At 39.5% G+C, this 12,363-nt stretch overlaps 1 protein-coding gene across 1 annotated transcript in view; it reads right to left on the bottom strand.

Moving 5' to 3' along the window:
* The window catches only part of CAMSAP2 (calmodulin regulated spectrin associated protein family member 2), a 68,227-nt gene that overhangs the window by 35,423 nt on the left and 20,441 nt on the right, over positions 1 to 12,363 (bottom strand). The gene's annotated exons all lie outside the window — the stretch shown is intronic.

The raw sequence follows: 12,363 nt of genomic DNA on the forward strand, positions 1-12,363 counted from the left end.
TCCTCATTAATACTGGTACACCTTGAATTCAGACTACAAAGTTTCACTTCTGAATAAATAACAAAAAACCTATACTTGATTTTCTTGCTTCCAAATTCTTTCTCACCTAACTCCCTATGGCACAGGGCTTCCAGTAATTCATAGGCTTTTTCCCCCTTCTTTTAAAAAAAATATGAATCTGTTATACAATAGTTTAAAAATATACAAAATATTACAAAAGCATATAAATGAGGACTCTTCCCGGTGGTGCCTTCAGTTTGGTTTGTCTTTTTACAAATAGTGCAGTAACATTGTCCTCTATGGGGTAATTACTTCCTTTGGGGCTACTGGGTCCAAAAGTAGCTACAGTTTAAGTTCTAATAACCAGATAAGCTAAACCAGTCTTAATCCCACTTAGAATGTTATCAGAATGCCAATCTCTAAATTTTTAATATTTACTTTCTCCATCTCTACATGAAAGGTTATGAAAATCTCACACTTGCTTGACTCTGTACTTCTCTGATTATTGCTAGGCATGCTTTTATATGGTTAGCAACTATTTCCATTTCTTCCTCAGAAATACATATCTTTTGCATGTTTCTTCCATTGGGACATTGTCTTTCTCATGATTTGTAAAGAGTTCATCACATGCAGGGCACACTGTTAGTTCTCTATTGTCTAGATATGAACACTTGTTCCTAGCCTTTCTCGGTAAAAATTTGGTGCTTTCCTTTATGGCTCTGGAGTTTACATCATCTCTACTATGGCTGTCTCCAATCTAACAGAAACACTGACCTCTGTAGTTTCTCCATTAAATTAAATCCATTTGAATTTTAGAAGCTAGATGATTTGTCCAAATTGGAGACTGCATCCTACATAAGACCCACCATATTTTTTTTTTTACATAATAAAACCTTCATCCCTGTTATCTATCAGTCTCCTTGGAAATTAAAACCTTCCATCTTAGAGGGAAGCTCCTAAGATACAGGATGTTAAAAGGGGGCAAAGCGACAGATGTTCTAAGGAGAGGTGAAAGCTTTCTTAAATTGGGGAAGTAAACAACTCAACAGCTTCAGGAAGTCCCTGAAGTTAGCCAGATTTACTTGGCTCCTCTATTCCCCAGCCACTATAAGGACTGCTGAAAACACTCTCAGACAAGCTTAGCCTCCCAGATAAGACTCTGACCACCTGAGCTGCATTGAAAAAGTCCAGAACAAATGAACTTCCTGGAAGAACACTTTTCAACCCCCTGAGCTGCCTATGGGCTGTGCAGTATGTCCTAGGTTTCTCCTTTGTGAGTTGTTACCCAGGCGGCTTTGGTAATGCTGCTGTCTCAGACATTTTCAGTCCTGTAAGTAACCCTAATGAACACTGGTTCAGTAGGTCAAGATGCAGTAGTATCCTTACTTTGGTCTGCTGTTGGCTCCCTATCTGGAGTGAGCAGACACAGTGCCACACAGAAATCCTTACAGAGACAAAGCTTTCTTGTCTGACATATTTCTAACACTCTAGCCTTCCTGCTCCCTTTTACATGTCTCTGAAAACAACCACACAAAACTGCCTGCTCTTCTTCAAGTCTTCCATTCCTTTTCAAGCTTCCCTGCCTTTTGTTCTTAAGTTCTGCTTATAACCCTGGCTGGCACTGAATGTCACACAGTAAAGCTTTCTCCCCCTTCCCTCATTCATCCTCTAATCTGAGCTGTGCTCGCATTATGTTCTGCACTGATCAAGTAGGAAATGAACACAGGTATGTTTACATGATGTCGGTGAAGAGAAATAAGGATGAAAACTATTGACTTCTCGTACCTCTGGATAGTTATCTGCATACACAACTCTGTTTCCTAGTAAACAGAGGGCAAGGACAGTATGATACGTTCTTATACACACATTTATGGATGGAGGGAGACAGGAAGGAAGGCACTAGCTTAATGACCACTGTAAACTTAAGAGCTAAGGAAATAAGTGAACTGAGAGTATTACACAGGGATTCAGCCTCTAGAAAATGTCACCGTATTGAGGAAAAAATGCTCAGTGCAAAACAGAAAGCTGTGTGCTGGCAATCCCAAACCTAAAATGGCTCTCATTTATATGCCACATGGTGTGCCAACTCATTTATTTATTTACATTTTTAACTGGTCAAGGTGGCACGTGTCTATAACTCCAGCTCTTTGAAGCTAAGACAGGAGGATTGCCTTAGCCCGGGAATTTAAGACTATTCTGTGCAACAATGAGACCTCTGTCTCTTTAAGAAGGGTACCTGCTTGAGCAGGGTGGTGCTGGAAGCAGAGGCAGGCAAATTTCTGACTTCAAGGCCAGCCTGGTCTACAAAGCAAGTTCCACAACAGACAGGGCCATACAGAGAGACCCTGTCTCAGAAAAAGGAAAGGAAGGAGGGAGGAGGGAGGGAGAGAGGGAGGGAGGGAGGGAGGGAGGGAGGGAGGGAGGGAGGGAGGGAGGGAGGGAGGAAGGAAAAGTACTTTCTATGAAGCCTGACAATCCCTACTTAATTGGCAAGCTCCAGGTTCACTGAGAGACCCTATCTTTAAAAAAATAAAGGTGAACATCAAGAGACAAAGACACATATGTTGACTTCTGGACCACGAGCACATGTATACACATGCATGAACGATACACACTCCTGCTCAAACACTAATCATCTCTGAAAACCTAAAAATGTTCTAGTCCTGCAGTATCAAATATTCAGCCAGGATTAGATTCTTTATGTAAAAATAAACAAGCACAGCTATCTTATGAGTGTGCAGACTTGCTTTCCCTTAGTAATGGTAACATTTTATATATTAGAGAACTTTTCAAATAAACTCATGCTGGTTATGGTGGCACATGCCTTTAACCCTAGCAGTCTGGAGACAGAGACAGGTGGCTCTCTTGAGTTCAGGGCAGCCTGATTTACAAAAAGAGTTCTAGGACAGCCAATGTGGCTAAAAACAAACAAACAAACAATAAAAACAATGACAAAAAACAAAGAAAAAAGACCCCTGTGATTTATAATCAGAAAACAATCAACTTGCATACATATTGTATATACCAAGGCACATAAAAAAAAATTCTCAGGTGAAAAAGATCACAAATCAAGAAAAAGTTTAAGAAACTCTGCTCCAGAACTATAGGACTTGCTCTTTTTCTTATCTCCAGACAAGGTATTATCGATAAAAATCTCGTAAATAGTTGAGCATTAAAACCATAACCTTATGGACAGCAATGTGAGAAACACCTCAAAAGTCACTGGACAATTCATATATCCTAGGTTTTCTCTTGGCTACTTGCCTTACAGATATGACAGGAAAGGGTTATAGACATTAAAATGACTGGGCCTGGAGAGATAGGAGGTTAAGAGGACTTGCTGCTATTGCAGAAGACCTGAGTTTGGGTCCAAGGACCCGGTGTCAAGTGGCTCACACCTATCTATAACTATATCTCCAAAGGATCTGCCCTCCACTGGCACTTTTCTCCCCTCCACACATACACACACAAAGAAATCACTTTAGTATTTTATCAAAAGGTAAATATAAATGTCCCACAATAAGTAATTTAAGGTTAGATTTGGCTACTTTATACTATGTAAAATATAAATAATAAAACTAGTAAAAATAAAACATGCAACAATGTTCTTTATATTAATATATTACACATATGAAATGGGAAATGAAACACAATGAATAAAAGGACCTTATTATACAGCATGCAAAGAAAACATTAAATCTATAGTTTATGTCAAGAGTTAGGATACTAAACACTAATTACTTAAGTAGTTTTAAAACAGCTCAATTCCCTGATAGAAAAACTAAGAACTTTTGTGTTTTGGTATTTTTCATACTTTCTATGAGATAAGTTATGATAATATAACACAAAGTGTGTGTGTGTGTGTGTGTGTGTGTGTGTACACACATACTATAGAAAAGATCAGCATTTAAGAAAAACCTCTCAAAGCCAAAGGTAGAGCTTTTATGGTCAAGTAAAAGACATTTAGTTTCCTATCTAAATGCATTAACATCAGATTAATGCAACAGTTAGTGCTGTTCCATGCCAGGTGCTCTGTTCAGCGTCTTACTGTTTACTGCTCCTGCATTCTTACTACGGAAAGTTTTCAGGATTTGCTGTAAACTCAATGTAGCAACCTTTGGGTTAAGCAACACTGTATGTATTTTATAGAAAAAAAACCCTATGTAATAGATTTGCAGCTACACATCAGGCAGGAAAAGCAGGCAGAATACAACCACACACCATTCTTGCAGACTTGAAGCCAACCTAGATTCACAACAGACTCCTAGTACTACAGTAGGAGCAACATTCCCTTTTGAGGCCACTAGGTGGCAGGATGAAATATGATATTTAGGAGCAAGAGCAAAAAAATACTCGTTATGAAAAACAAAAACAAAACCAGGAGAGTTCCACGTGCGTGCATCTTACTAAAGGGAAAAGGATGCTGGGCTCCAAGGACTTTGAAATCTCAAGTATCATCCAAAGGCCAGCAGTAAGCTCTGTACCTGTATCACAAGGGGTGTATTTTTATTATCTTCAACTAGTAATCTTCGATCTAGGCAAAATAAGTTAACATCATGTGTGAGAAATGAAGAGCTTTGGGGCTGGGGGCTGTAAAGACAGTCTAGTGAGTAAGACCGTTGGTGTGCAAGCATAGGGGTCTGAGTTCAAATCCTTATCACCCACATAAAGTTATCATGAAATAATAAAAAGGGCACCAACCCATGCTAGCACCAGCTACTCTCTGGCCTCAGCAGTCTTGCTGCTTGACCTGGTAAAATCAAAACTCTAGAGGCTTGTAACTATCGATCAGATTTATATCAGTAAATTCTCACCCCACAAAACAAATGTCTACACAAAAACTCAGAGTCAACTGATATTAATATAAAGTGCCCACCTAGATTGTCCTGTAATTATCCATTCCTTGTAAGATATTCATAGCTACCTGTGGCTATTAAAGCCACTCAGAATCTGGATCATCTTTCTCTTCTTCCATCCCTCTCCTATCTCCCAAAAACTCTCAGCCTGCCTTCCCTTTCCAATGTCCAATCACAGGCTCCAGCCTTGTCTTTGACCTGCCCTCACCTATCTACACTGGCACCCAAACCTAGCACTGGGAGGGTGGAGACAGGCAGGTTCTGTCTGGAACAGCTAGTTTCCAATTCAGTGAAAGTCCATCTCTAGGGAATAAGGTAGAGTATGCCATCCTCTGGTTTCCAGACTTGCACTCATGGGTACCAACACCCACATACTCACTTGCACCATATATACATATATAACACATACCTTTCTAAAGGCAGAAATTAAGAGTTTCTAAGTGTTGTAGGAAGTATATTAGCCTCACAAAGAAATAAATTTATGGCTACTGGTCCTTAAAATTCTTACAGCAGTCAGATACATAACTAAGAGAGAAATTCCTAACATCAACACTGAAATCAGTCCCATATGGTGATTACAACACGTACTAAACCCAAGCCCTCTAAAGGGGCAGAAGAGGAAACTACGACTTAGATTATAAACAGGAAGTACCTGAGCCATTCTACTGAAATGGCTCATACGAACTTTCTTTTAAAGAGTTAATTCTAATTTGTAATTAATACTTTACATATCTTAAAGGTTTGCCATTTGAATCATATTTAACCTCAAATGATAAATGAAAAATGTTTAATGTAGTTATTCTGTATAGATATATAAAGAAATTTCATATCAGCAGCCAAATTAATGCAGCATATAGTTAAAAAGGAACTAAGTTTTAATAGCATCATTTCTAAATGACCAACAGCATTAAAAGATCATAACATTTCTGGCCTTACCTTAGATGAATTAAATGGGCTTCACTACGCTACACTGCCAAGGCAGGAGAAGGGTTTACTTTGCCTCACAGTTTTGAAGGCTTTGGTCCACCAACTGGCCTGTGGCACAGTCATGGCAAGAGCTGTGACAGAACACCCTTACCCTCATGGAGAAGATGACGTCACTGGAGTCCCACTATCCCTCTGAAGGACATGCTCCCAATGACTTGAAAAACACTCTGAACAGTGTCACCTTGCGGATCACTTTTAACACACAGACCTCTTGGGGCCACTTAATGCCCAAACCATTCACAACTGCCCCCTCCCCCCCAAAATCTATAAAACTGTTTGATAAAGTGCTTTAAAACTGCTAGACATATTTTAGCTAACTCCCCCAGGGTTAGAGTTCTGGAATGTCTTCTTTAAAACACACATTTTTATTAACACTTTCAGAACCTCATACAATGTATTTTGTTCTTCTTTATCCCCACCTCCTCCTTGATGCGGCCTCACCTCCCCAATCCCTTTGTGTCCTCTTTAATTTAATAACATAACTCATATGTGTGACACAGACACTGCTGGGTATGAATTGGGCCTTTCTGACCTAGAAGTAACATTGGTGCTTACGTATGAGGTAACAAGCTCTCAAGTCATGCTGCAGACCTTTCACTGATGCAGACGTGTGAAAGATTACATGACAATTCCTAAAGTTTGATGGCGTGAGGCTATCAATCACAAGTAGTTGTATGCTATGAAAATAACTACTAGGCTTTTATCAGAATTCATTCAAATCACTGCATTTGTTACCCATTGTTTTCCCTGCTGAATGTATTTTTACACTGAAATTCAGGAAGAACTATACAAAATACTCATGAACACTTGCTTCACAACCAGTATCTAGAGTGAGCAACTACCTAACTGAGCTCCAGGAACCCTTTAGTCCAGCAAGCAACTTTAGCAACAGTCTTACTAGAGCAGTCTGTTCATTCTGGACGGTCTTCCACTCTATTTTAGACACTCTGATTCCATATAGGTATGGGTACTAGAAGGCAAGTTGATCCACACTACATAGTGGTGTGTCCCAATACTCCATACTGCACCTGAATAAATGTTGGCGAGGAAGTGGGCTACGCAGATGGAACTGAACTCACCTAGTCACCCATACACACCCAGATTCAAGACCCACAGCCATTGTGAACGTTGCTTTGTTATGCTTTTAACTAGTCTTTCTTTTTGTTAACATTAGCTCTTTTTAAGTTTGCTCCCCTATTTCCTGTCCAAATTCTGCAGAAGGAAAACCACTAAACCAGGCTGGCCCAGCCTAGCAGGCGATAGTAAATGTCTACAGAAAAGGAAACCACTGGACTGACCGTGAGCTCCAAGCAAACCCAATCTGTAAACTACGGCCCAGCCTTCTTGCTTCCTAACCCTGATGAACGGGAGTTCTGCCACCAGTGTCCACTCACCAGTGCTTCCCCTGAATGTGGCCATACTAGACCATCTCAGCACCAAGGCTCAAAACTTAACTGTGGGATTATTGATCAGTGATGCTTTCAGAGACAATCTTCACCAAAAGAAGGAAAGAAGAAAGTTGTTAAGAGTCATAACGGTGTCATTTCTGTCATGCCCTAATAAACAAACACAAGTGGGAGGAAATGAAGGAAGGAAAGAAAAAAAGGATAAGGTTGAGACCCCCCCCCCCGACACACACACACACACACACACACACACTGAATGAATAAATGAATGAATGAATGAATGAATGAATTAGTGGAAAGGAATCATTCACATATATTTGTGTATGTGTGTGGAAGAGGGGGCCAATATATCAGGACCAGACAAGGTAACTAAGATTTTTAATATTTAAAAAAGTTTACATGTTAATAAGACAAATAAGGAAAGCCATTTGAGTATCTCAACAAAAGGAAAACCACTTGAAAAAATAACATCTACTTATAATTTGTATACACAAACTTCTTAGCAAACTACAAAAAGAAAGGACGTATTCAAAAGCCTACAGACAGCATTATTCTTTGTTGTTTTTCTTTAGTGCACAGGTGGGGAACTAGCTGTGTGCCTGTGTGAAAAGCTGATTCTAAAGTGTATATGGAAGTGTAAAGAAACCGGAATAACCTTTCTGACAGATAATAACAAAGGTGAACAGTTTGCATTACAGACTGCAAGACTCTGGACAAAATGATACAGGATAGCAGCAGCCTGGGCTAGAGCCTGTCTCTCCAAATGAGTAAAAAAATGAAGTGTAGCACACAAGGATGACTCAGAGCCGAGGGAAAATGGAGAGATCAGTTGGGTACGGAGGCTTGCTTCTTCGGAGGAAAGGAAACACTTCATGTTCTATATCACAATGAAATAACTGACTACTGAGTATTTCTAGTCAGTGGGTAGAGGGGGGATTGTTAGATTCTTAATAGAGTTTGGATCACAAGAACCCATGAAAATGACAGATGGATGTGGAGGCATGTGTATAATCCCAGTCTTGGAAAGTGGGTCCAGAAAAATCCCCAGAGAAAGCAATCTACATGACCAGCTCTATTAGGGCTCTCTGGGTTTACCTGAGAGGAAGAGTGACATTCCTAACAACTACCTCAGGCCTCTGCATGCAAAGGCATCCTCTGATACCCACTCACCCACAGAGGTCCTATACATATACAATAATGAGCATACATACACATTACACACACATGATAAAAAAAAAAAAGTGTGTGTTGGGGAGTAGTTAGGAAAGGGATGTTAATTTTCCTACCATAAAGGAATGACGACTGTCTGGAGCAACAGGTATGCAATTATCCTGAACCTGTAATTATACATTCCATTTATATATCAGAATGACATGCTTGTCCCACAAATATGTACAGGTACTATGTGTCAATTCAGAACAATTTTTCAAATGTGAATACACATTTAATTTCTCATCACAAAATTTCAAATAAAATATATACCTCAAAGAACTCTAAAAGTTTCTCAAGGAACATTTTTATAGATTTACAATCAGTTCGGTTGTAATTTGCAACTATGACAGAAGCTTATTACATAGGAATAAAATCTAAGTAAGAAAGAAAATCTAAAAATGCTCTTTAGATTTAGTTTTAATCACTTAATCAATTAATGATTTAAGTAAGGAATGAATGAGATTTCCAATGAACCAATCAGATATGTTAACATGTTAACAGGAAAAACTAACCATCAAAACCACAAACCAGGGGCTCTATTCAAAGCTCACCAGGGTAGATTACATTTACCAAGTCACAGCTTAAGTGAAGAGAGTTTTCAAGGATCTACTCCGGTGAGCTAAGTTTTTGTCTGACAGCTGACAGCTTACATGCACACAGCAGCCCCGCTGTCCAGCACTGCTCAGCTAACTGCGGCTACCTGCCCACAATGTAAAATGGCAGCCATGTTCTCCCCCTGCACAAGATGGCATGCCTAATGCATTTTAACCAGTTACATATGTTGTTTCTAAATGTTTGTGTTTTAGTTTTCCAAATTTGTAAGTTTTCCAAGAATACTTGCTTCTAAGCCAAAAATTGTGCCTCAAACCTCAAAATCTAAAACAAGTTACAAAAGTACACTGAAATATATTTATTATATTAAAATAAGCACCAGCAAAAGTTTAAGTGAACCTGCAAAAGAACTCTGAAGAGGAAGCTTGCCCACTAAATTTTTCCAGGTGGCTGTGTATGAAAATGTGGCTGGTGGCATTAGCTTTATCAGAATGGAGTGACACTGAGAGGCCAAGTCATCCTGTCCCCTAACAGCCTGGCAGGTAGAGGCTTGTCTCCCAGGAGCTCTGTGTGAAAGGGACTAAAAGCTGACTTCAGAGACAAGAGCAGCTTACCATCAATAGGGGCTGTAGTGGTTTGAATGAAAATGGCCCCCAGGGGCACACAGGGAGTGGCATTGTTTGAAAGGATTAAAAAATGTGGTGTTGTTGGAGTAGGTGTGGCCTTAGAGGAAGTGTGTCACTAGGGGTTTTCAAAAGTCTAAGCCATGTCCAGCATCGTTCTCTTCCTGCTGTCTGCTAATGCAGACATAGAACTCTCAGCTCCTTGTCCAGCACAATGTCTACCTGCACATTACCATGCTTCTGCCATGCCAATATCTGTCTACACTCTGAGCTTGTAAGCCAGCCCCAATTAAATGTTCTCTTTTATAAGAGTCGCTGTGGTCATATCGTTTCTTCACAAGAACAGAAACCGTAACAAAGATAGGGGCTCTAATATCCTTTACCGCAGCAAAACAGGAACCTAGAGCACAGCAAGACTGCATCCTTTTCTTTGCTTTTTGGAAAAGTGATATGATCTTGCCAAATGCATTTAATTCTTAAAAACTTATTAATATATCAAATGTTTGTTGATTTTGCATCTCCTTGGCTAGGCGTTGTGAAAATAGTGATAATCATGACCCACAGGCCCTGTCTTCACAGAAGTGATTCTATGTACAAGCAGTCTGGGGTTACCCTCAGCTGAGTAGAACAACTGCAGAAAACTGTTTCTTTTTGAGGAACTTCACTTTAGCTTCATTCTATAGGAATAAGCTGAAATCTACTAGAAAAAGCAGATGCATGAAAACCAGAAAGACCTAAGAAACACACAAACACACACACACACAAAGAGAGAGGGAGAGGGAGAATATAAAGACAACTATGAGACTCAGAAAGTTAAGTCTTACAGTCAGCTCCCATCTCTTCAATCTGTGTGCTTGTATGCAGTCACAGTTTAAGTTGTCATACACGGCATACTTCCCAGTACCACAAATTTTGATTAAAACAAACATTCCATCAATCAGCCACTGTGCCCTACACTGCTTTTCCTGGGAACAGCAGAGATGATTCTCTTTACCTTGTGGTTCCCAGGATCCACTGCTTAGACGCCCAGGTCAGAGCACACAGTGCCTGCCACCTGACTGGGTGGTTTGTCCTCACTAAGTTTTTAAACTCATTATTCAAATGAAGACGATCTCTCAGTGGTCAGTGCTGAGCATAAAACGTGCTTTTAAAAAAACAAAACAAAACACTTCTTTATATATGGAAATAACCCTTTAAGAGTAAAATGTTTCCACTGTCTGCATTCTAACTACAGCTTCACTGACCCTGCCTTAAGGACATAATAAGACAGTGTGCAAGAGTGCTAGATAGTTGTTTACATCTGTAATTCCAGAATTCAAAAGGTTTGAGGCAGGAGGATTGCTCCAAGATCATTAAAGATCATTTAAGATAATGTTTGGCCAGCGTGGGCTATGTCAAGACTGCCCATCCTCCCACTAAAACAGTCTAAATAAATATTAACAAGTAAATACATAAAGCTTCCATTTTAAGAGTTTTGGCATTTCAGAAGACAATGTCTTCTTTATTTTAGGTGTAAGAGTACACTGTCGCTGTCTTCGGACACACCAGAAAAGGGTGTCAGACCTCATTATAGATGGTTGTGAGCTATCATGTGGTTGCTAGGATTTGAACTCAGGACCTCTGGAAGAAAAGTCAGTGTTCTTAACCACTGAGCCACCTCTCCAGACCCCAGAAGAGAACATGTGATGCCTTACTTATCAATGACAGACCGTCCCACTTTAATTACCACTAGGCAAACAGAATAAATTCACTTTTTTACTCATCAATGTAAGATCTGGTGGCTGGGAATGCTTTGCCTAACATTCAGGAATGTTAGATTTGATGTCCACCACTGACAAGCCAGGTGTGGTGATTCATATCTGTGATCTAGCACCAGGAAGCTATATGCAGAAGGATCAGAAGTTTAAGGGCACTCTAGGAAACATGAGGCTGAGTCTTCAAAATATAATAAAATGAAACACAGTGAAAAGAAATTAAATACTCTGATTTACATGATAATGTTTGTTCCTAAACAAAATCTGATTAAACAATAAACATTATGTAAGTCCTATTTAAAAATCAATCTCATTCCATTATACACATATGTATATTTAGAGTTTTATGCATCTAATTTTTTCCTACATATATGCACAAATATGGTTGGAAATTAAGAGATTAATTTACAACCAAGAGTTTGCTCTCTCAGTCTCTAGTCTAGATGATTCCTGGGTACATGTAATTCTAAAAACTAGCCAGGTATGGTGGCATAAACCTTTAATTCTAGTATTCAGAGGCATACTAGGTGGATCTCTGTGAGTTCAAGACCATCCTGGTCTACATAGTGAATTCTAAGACAGCTAAGGCTATGTAGAGACCTTATCTCAAACAAACAAAAAAAAAAAAAAAAAAACAAACAAAAACAAAAATAAAAAACTGCAAGTATGCAAAAGTGCTTTAGAAAGTCCCAGCTCTGCCCGAAGTCTACCTGGCTTCACCACAGAGCAGGGCACGCTTTGGCAAGACATTTAGCATTGCTGAGCCCTATCTGGTATTACATGCACAACATAAAACTTTGGATTAGATACACCTTTTCCATACATTCTCAATCATATGTGTCACTCCACATTTTAGGACACACATGATCTGCGGTGCTCTACCGAAACTGCAGCACTTGGGAGGCAGCAGCAGGAACTTGAGCAGCAGGCAGAGAGCTTTAGACAGCTACTGACAGGAAGCTTGAGTTCAAGT

This window comes from Micromys minutus (genome assembly GCF_963924665.1).
Source record: "Micromys minutus genome assembly, chromosome: 6".
NCBI lineage: Eukaryota > Metazoa > Chordata > Mammalia > Rodentia > Muridae > Micromys > Micromys minutus.